General features: G+C 40.9%; 1 pseudogene; it reads left to right on the top strand.

Annotated features, from left to right (window-relative positions):
• The first annotated feature begins 6,353 nt into the window (after positions 1-6,353).
• Positions 6,354-8,145, top strand: LOC147413231 (uncharacterized; annotated as a pseudogene).
• The last annotated feature ends 708 nt before the right edge of the window (positions 8,146-8,853 follow it).

The following is an 8,853-nucleotide window of genomic DNA, read 5'->3' on the forward strand; positions in this document are numbered from 1 at the left end:
GCAGTGTCAGATTAACAAATTTTGGGTAGGTTATGGACAAGAACCTATAAGCCAGGAAAACAAAGTGGATAAAGTATTTAAATAATGCAAACCTGTGTCAGCTGTAGTTTTTCTGTAGTGCATCTACATAATAGCACAAACTTCGTTTGCCCAAAGTCTAATCACTACTTTAGTACCTTCTTGAAATACTGCTTATTTTGCTTCATGATAATGTGCAACTGAGATGTTATTGTAAGATTTTTGTGTTGCTTCCTTTTGGATATAGCCATTGTGTGTCTGTTTTGATTATATACACAATTAATATATGAATTTCTTTTATTTCATTTTCTACTGGACAAGCTTCCTAGGGTCAATATAAAATTGTATTAAATTTGTATGTAACCTTTTTTGAGATGTAAGGAATAACAGCTTTCATATCTATATGTCTGTTTGTCTGTCTATGTATCTGTCTGTCTGTCTGTCTACCCATGTATTCATGTTTTTGAGAACAGATTTTGTAGTAACCATTCCTTTTACACTATTTTTCAGACATAAAACCAATTATGCATTTACTGAAAAACATCTGTCTGCCACTAATTTTTATTTCCCACCTGGTCCAATTGAATTGTGAGCTGAAACTATTCCTGCAGGGAAAAAAGGGAGCAGATTGAAGCAGAGCAAGAGTGTGGTTTTGTGTGGTGTTTGGTGTACCAGAAAAGGCAAATTTTATATTTTTATTGGTTTTCTAATTCTCTATTTCTAAATGAATTGGAAGAAATAAATCGAAAGTCCCGTCTTTCTAATGTGGAAATGAGTGAAGAAAGGTTTGGCAAAGGCATCTGCGAATGGAGCTAGGCTGCAGGTCTCTCTCTCCAGAACTCCAGCTCAACATCTATACTTTCAGGTCATTATTTTCCTAGTGTTTGATTGATCTGGTCTCCCCTATTAAAGGGACTCTGTTGCTCCCATTTTGCACATCTTTTAACTGCTTTTCTAATAATCCACTATTTGGTCAAGAATCTTTCGATTTTTTTTTCTGTAATGTATCCTAATGAACTCAGTGAAAGTTGCCTCATTCACTCTTGCCCTCTGTAAATCTCTGCCCTTTGGCAACTGTTTCAGGAACTGGAGGCATTTTCTATTGAGAACCTGGTGACTCCTTAGTTGATTTTATTATGTCTTATAACTCTTCAGCCTCAACCCTCAGCCTCAGCCCTCCAGACCTGCTAAGCTTTTGATTAATCAAATGACTTACATTTGTAATCAATTTGTTGAGTATTTTATTCTAAGACTTTCACAGGAAGAAAAAGGAGGAACACAATACGTAGCTGAAAAAAATAGAGATAAATGAAATTTATGTCCATCAGCTGGTGCTTTATAGTGGTTCCTGAGCATTATATGGCAGAAAAGTAGAGGAGAAAAATACTAATGCCCTGAACAATCTAAACAGCACTAGATAGAGCAGTGTGTCTAGGCTGAAGCTCCATTGAATCAGAGAGGTCACTGGAAGAAATTTTAAATACCATTTCCATCCGAGCCTTTCCAGATCACATTAGAAAGTCAGTTGAAGAATTTGCTGTATTTATTAGCTACACGTTAAAACAGACAGAGGAATCCAAATTTAAAGCTGTGCTATCAAAATACGTTAACTGCTCTCTAAACTCAAAAATGTGGAATATGTGATGGAGAGGCTACGAAAAGAAGGTTAGAAGTACAGAATAGTTTGTAACTGATTTTATCTTGAAGAGCTGATTTTACAGTTTTGCCAGGCTGATAAGATATAAGCTGTCATTTGAACTTGAGGCAATAAAAGTAAAATGAAAGATTCAGAACTGATCTTTGACAAGACATCTGAAATTTGACAAAAAGAAGGCGGTTGTTGGGAGCATTGTATTGTCACATTGTAATTGTGACTGAGAAATCTGAAAATTAAGAGAAAAGTAGAGAAAATGCGTAGGCAGAAATCAGAATCAACTCAAGCAAGCACATTATAAAGAAACACATTCACCATGACAACCACTGACAGTCAACACAAGGCCCTGCATTCAGGATGAGCTTGTGTAGTGTTTATGAGAATTGGGAATTAATGGAGGAAAGAGATTTAATCAGAAAGAATTGATGGAGATTTTAACAAAAATAATTCTTTCAGAAGGCTGAGTTTTATAAACAAGCTTATCCAACCTTTATCTTTGATTATTGCAGCTAATTAGATGTTGTAGCATGATGAGGATTTGGTGGACATTGAGAAAAAATTTTAAAATTGTTAGCATAAGCAAGTTTTTTTTAAAAAAAGACATCAAAGTTGTTAATGAAGTGTCAGTAGCTTTTTAGTATTTTACAACAACATAGTTATATTATGGTCCATCAACACTTAGCTCACATTTACTCATTTTACTAAGTCTTGGGAGTTACTGAGAATTAGATTTGGGTTCTTTCTTTCAGATTCTAACACCCGTAATACCGATAAGAATGTTCTCCAGATACCTAGAGGTTTTGCTTTCTTTTTTTTTTTGTCTTTTCATGCCACCTTTCCATCTCTGAATTCAACATAAAACATAAACAATACAACAGGAAACATGAAGAATGAGAGACATTCAGTGTAGTGGATGCAGATTTCAAATATTTGATCACTTTAATACTTGATATTAACAGATTTGGGTTAGGGAAGTAGATAAATACAACAGGAAAGAGAGTTAAAGTCATTATGAACAAAAATAAATACAAGTGAAAATGAATGAGGTCACTATTAATGAAGTTCCTGGACCACAAAAAATATGAAACAGTGCTGCTGACCCCTCTGAAATTATGAGAGTATAGCTGCGATAAGATTCGGGTAGAAAGACTGGGTAGAATCTCATCTGGAAAGTCCTTCAAGCGAAGGCAAGGAAAACAACAGAGAAAGGAAAAAACCTGAAAAGAGTAAGGTTACAAGTCTTTTTACCAGGGCCTGTAATAGCAGGACAAGGGACAAGAGTTCTAAACTGAAAGCAGGTAGATATAATTGGACACAAGGAAGAAATTTTTTGCAATGAGAGTGGTGAGACACAGGAACAGTGTGCCTTGCCCAGTGAAGTTGTGGCTGTGCCATCATTGGCAGTGTTCAAGGTCAGGTTGAACAGGGCTCTGATCAACCTGAACTAGTGAAAGATGTCCCTGTCCCTGGATTATCTTTAAAGGTCCCCTCCAGCCCAAACAATGCTATGATTCTGTGTTTCTAAACAGATAGTGTCCTGGAAAGTTTCATCCCATCAAACAAGATTAATAAGATTGACAGAGAAGGATCAAAGTGTTTGTTCTGGTCCTGCTTTCTTTGGAAGGCAATACACTGGACAAAATACAGTGGTTTGTATTTGCTGCTCCGAATTTCTTCTCTAGATGGACCAGATGCTATCCTACTGAATCTGTTGTTTTCAGGATAAGGTACCTGAAATTTGTGCTTCTTGTATTTATCTCACTCTCTGCTACTTTAATGAGTCTTGGTAGTAGCACAGAGATTCATTGATGCTTATTTCTTACAAAATTCCATTTCCTCTGTCTCAGTTAACAGAAAAGTTTATATCTAGTTCTAGTTCTAGGTCTAGGTCTAGGTCTAGTTCTAGTTCTTCTAATTTTAATTTTATTTCTTTTTTTTGTGTCATTATCATTACTGCTGCTATTGGTACCGCTATTACCACAAATAAATAAAACTGGCGTGCATGATGTGCTGGTTGAGGTAAATAAATTTTTCCAAACTTTGGAACATAAGTCTTTTCAAGACAGTATGTGGTGGACTATAGGATTCTAGAGCCATTTTTATGGTCCTGTATTTCTTGTAAGTCTGGGATGTTTGTTGGCCTCCAAGTGAATTGCTCAACTCTCTTTCTGCTAGGTGTTAGTAGAGCCTTAATTTCTCTGTGACATCAGTTATTCCCTAAGGTCCAAATACTTAAACTCTTTGAGCGTTAAAGAAAGAAGTCACTACGCACTTTTTAACTTCTGCTCTTCCACATCATTATTGCAGTGCAGAGCAGGAGTTCCCCAGCCGGTGTGGTTAAAGGGCCGGAGGATTTCTAGAGGAAGGGATGGCCAAGCCTTGGAGGGCTGACAAAAGGGTAAGTCAGGAGCCTACAGTGGTTTGCACACCAGCTGTGGGACTGGACCATGAGGGGGACCTTGGTGCTCAGGGTGTTTTCAGGGACACCTTACCTGGGAAACGAAGTGCAATGCTGGAGTGAGCAGGCAGAGTGCAGCAGCTAAACTGCATCCTTCGTATAACTGAAGCATCTGTCATGAATGCATAGGTAAACACAGCTCCCCCTTGTTTTCCCATCACCAGTCAGGCAAGAACTCTCTCCCATGCATGCCTAGTGCCAGTACTGATTTCCTGATTAAACAGATTTGACCCAGCAAACAGGTACCATTGCAGTTTTTAATTTTCAGTGTATATATTTATATACTATTCTACATACTATGATCTCTATATCCTGATGGCTTTTCCTGACTCAGTGACACTGAGTTAGACTGAAATCCTTTCCCTTACAGTGGGTGGGGGCTGCAGATATGCCTAGTTCTATCAGAAAGTTGGACAACTTACATGAAAAGTGCTAAAAGTGATGTAAATTCTGAGTAGGAGAGCTGTGAAGCAGTGTAGTGAGAGATAATAATTGCACCCCAGGAACAAAATGGGTCCAAGATTATCTCTTTCATTCTGCAGAAATACCCTTGTGTCATTCTGATCTGAACTGACATTGGATTAAATTCAACCGTTTTAAATTAAATTAAATGGTATTAAATTAAAATAAAATTAATTAATCAAAGCTTTTCATAGAATAAAATAAAAATATTTCAGGATTTCGTTTGGGTCAATCCAAAATGTAATACCAAAAAACCCCAAGCTTTTTATGACGGGTCCTTTTCCAAAAGTTATATAATACATATTATTTCATCATTATCATCACCACCAAAATCGTCAACAGGTAATGTTCTGTTCAAGTTAAAGAAATGCCCAATAGTACAATATTTTTAAATTTTTTCTTAGGATTGAAATTCAGTCAAATGCATCATATACTTGTACTGTTTTAACATTCCAAAATTGTGTTTTCTAGGGGAACAAAGATTAGATGGTAAAATTCAGCCAGTTACAGCACAAAATTGCAAGGATTTTTTTTCCATATTATTTTGCTATTTCCAACAAAAATACATATTTCTTTTATGGAAAATACAATGCTTACATCCAAAATACTAGGTTGTGAAAATAGATGTTGGAAGCTTCCCAGAAATTTCTCTGCAGGGAGAATATTCTAAATTAATTTGATAAAAGTGAAAAAACAGGAAAACATGCCAGGTAAGCAGTCATGACAGATTAAGTCACATTCCAGGTATTCAAGGTAGTTTACATTTCAAATCTAGTTGTTTACAAATGAGTACTGTGATGCACTTAGAAGAAAATTACTTTCTTGTGCTCAGAATCCAATATTACATGAAAATTGTACCAATGCACTGCTAATTTACCATTATTCTGGTGCTCCCCAAGAAATTACATGTGTATCTATAGGTTTGCAAAGTGACTAAAATTTATGTCCGTCCCAAAGAAAGGAGAGTTTTTAAGTGATGCTCTTTGCAGACTATTTCTTCTTTTTACTGAGAGATGCCACAGGCTGGGAAAGGGCAGAGGGACACTGACTGAAAAATGAAAGTGAACAAGTGTAATGGGTCTGCCTGATATACAGCCCTCACCGTGCTGTGCAGTGGTAGCTAGATAACACATCAGTGTTTTGACCATTGCTGAGCAGGGCTGACACAGCATCAAGGCTGTTTCCCCAACATTTCCCCAGAAGGCTGTGGGTGGGTAAAAACTTGGGAAGGGATATAGCCAGGACAGCTGACCCAGACTGTCCAAAAGGATATTCCATACCACATGACGTCAACTCAGCAATATAAGCTGGGGAAAACAGGAAGAAGGGGAGGGACATTCCTTTCGCGTTTGTCGTCTGGAGCAACCGCTACACGTACCGGAGCCCTACTTCCCAGAAAGTGGCTGGACATCACTGGCTGATTGCAAGTAGAGAATAAGATCTTTTGGTTTGCTTTTGCTTCCGCGCGCGGCTTTTACTTCATTAAACTGTCTTTCTCTGACTCACGTGCCCGTTGTTATATTTTCTCTCTCCTGTCCAGCTGAGGGGGTGAGAGTGATGAAGTGGCTTTGGTGGGTACCTGGCATCTGGCCAGGGCCAATCCACCACAGTCTTTTTGGCGCCCAACATGGGGCACGATAACGGCAGTTTTGCATTAAGTGTGCTGTAGCTGTAGTAGCTAGTAAGCAGCAAAACTCCTGTGCAGGTCATGGAGTTTGTTAATTGCAGTGCTTATCTCTTTATTTTGCTCTGCTTGGGAGCATGCTAGTAGAAACAGCTGCTATATACTTTGTTATCACATTGATAGCTTTAGTGTGCTGGGGAAGCTATTGCATGCAGAGGATGAAGGAGCTTGGGAGCATGCTAGCTCAAATAATAGCTATGTGCTCTTACCTGGTAGTGATGGCCTTGTGCTTTGGGAGCTATGTTGTGGAGAAGATGAAAGAATCCATCTCCCTCTCCCTACCTGAAATCGATGTAGATGATTTTGTTATGCAGGCTCCCAAGGTTCTCATTCACCCTTATGTGAGTTGTTTAAGATTACTCATTAATACTTTTGGCATGGTATGGGTTCTGTGGAATCTGGCATCATCCTGGTATAAGAGAAGACAGCTTTTGGATCAGGCAATGCTGAAAAGTGCCCTGAGGCGGCCAGTCCCTGGGTGGCAGGGTGTGTGGAAGGATTTGGGCAGATTCTTAGGATGGTTGTCACCTCCCATAACCTGGGACTTCACACCTGAACAGGCAAGCAATCCTAGCAAACTAACGCACCACCTGATAGAAGGGTGTCTTATCTACCCCAATGACACCCAGCAGCTTCTAGCCCTGTACTGGAGCCTGGCCTGTGCCTATCGAGCCACAGTTCAATACTGTCAGAGGACTGTGGCTGAAGCAGGGACCCAAACTACATCTGAGAATACCATGGCTGAGATGGGAACCCAAACAACAATGACTACAGTAATTGCCCCAGTAGTGAAGAAGAAACAGTGGATAAGAAAAGCAACAAGTCCATAGCCTCGATTAACAAGGGAGAAAGAAGTATCCGATCAAGAAGCCAGTCCTTCAACAAGGAAATCAGAGGAAGAAGTAAGAGAAATCAAACAAGAAGCAGAAACTACTCGGTCCTTAACCTCATCAGAACTTCGAGACCTGCGGAAAGATTACAGCCACCAGCCGGGTGAGCGGATTGCTGCCTGGATGCTCCGATGCTGGGATAACGGGGCTGACAGTCAACAGCTGGAAGGTAGGGAAGCCAAACAGCTGGGATCCCTTGCTAGAGATCGGGGAATAGAGAGAGGAATTGGAAAAGAGACAGCAATTTGCGGCCTCTGGAGACGGCTGCTCTTAAGTGTAAGGGCAAGATATCCATTCAAGGAAGATCTTGCAACCTCACCATGAAAGTGGACTACTGCAGACGAAGGCATCCAGTACCTGAGAGAACTAGCAGTGCTGGAAATCATCTATAGCGATCAAGACAATGATAGAGTTCCCAAAGATCCAGAGGATGTTCCGTGCTCACGGGCCATGCGGAGGAAGGTGGTTCAAAGTGCCCCTGTGTCGTATTCTAGCAGCCTGGCTTCAATGTATTACCCAGATACGGATACAGTGACTGTGGAAAGAGTATCTGCTTGGCTCCGAAACTTTGAAGAAAATCTGTGTACCTCATTCCTACGGGACAGCACCATAGCTGTCAGGGGTGCCCCAAGAAGACAGTCCTCTCCTGCGCTGGTGAGGGAAAGGAAGACCTCAACGTATGCTACATGGTGCACTCTGGGTTTTCTTGCGTGACCAGGGGGAGGACATGAGGAAGTGGGATGGTGAACCCACCTCCAAGCTGGAAGCCCATGTATGTGAACTGAGAGGGAATACACCTGTTAAGAAGGGATCACCCAAGAAAGCTGTCAGCATGGTCTCTGCAAAGACCCAAGAAGGCAATCAACGGTCTCCCAGATATAAAAGAACTGAGATCACCTCCCTTGATCCTGGTGAGGGAACCTCTGGTCTGGCAATGCAAAGGTCAGACAGTGAATATTCTGATGAGGAACAGGAATAGAGGGTCCCTGCCTTGGGACAGGAGAAGGAAAGGGATGATCGTGTATACTGGACTGTGTGGATCCGATGGCCTGGCACATCAGACCCACAGAAGTACAAAGCTTTAGTAGATACTGGTGCGCAATGTACGTTGGTGCCATCAGGGTATAGGGGCACAGAACCCATCTGGATCTCAGGAGTGACAGGAGGATGCCAAGAATTATCTGTGTTGGAGGCTGAGGTGAGCCTAACAGGTGACGAATGCGAAAAACATCCCATTGTGACTGGCCCAGAGGCCCCTTGTATCCTTGGCATAGACTACCTCAAGAGAGGGTATTTCAAGGACCCAAAGGGATATCAATGGGCTTTTGGTGTAGCCACTGTGAACACCGAGAATATCAAACAGCTATCTACCCTGCCTGGCCTTTCGGAGGATCCATTCGTTGTAGGACTGCTGCAAGTTGAAGAACAACAAGTGCCAATTGCTACCAGAACAGTGCACCGACAACAACATCGCACCAACCGAGGCTCCTTGGCTCCCATCCATGAGCTGATTCATCAACTGGAGAGCCAAGGAGTCATCAGCAAGACTCATTCGCCTTTTAATAGCCCCATATGGCCAGTGCAAAAGTCTGATGGAGGGTGGACGTTAACAGTAGACTATCATGGCCTGAATGATGTGACGCCACCATTGAGTGCTGCTGTACCAGATATGCTAGAGCTCCAATAT

Source organism: Leptosomus discolor, chromosome Z, assembly GCF_034619465.1.
Source record: "Leptosomus discolor isolate bLepDis1 chromosome Z, bLepDis1.hap2, whole genome shotgun sequence".
Taxonomy (NCBI): Eukaryota; Metazoa; Chordata; class Aves; order Leptosomiformes; family Leptosomidae; genus Leptosomus; species Leptosomus discolor.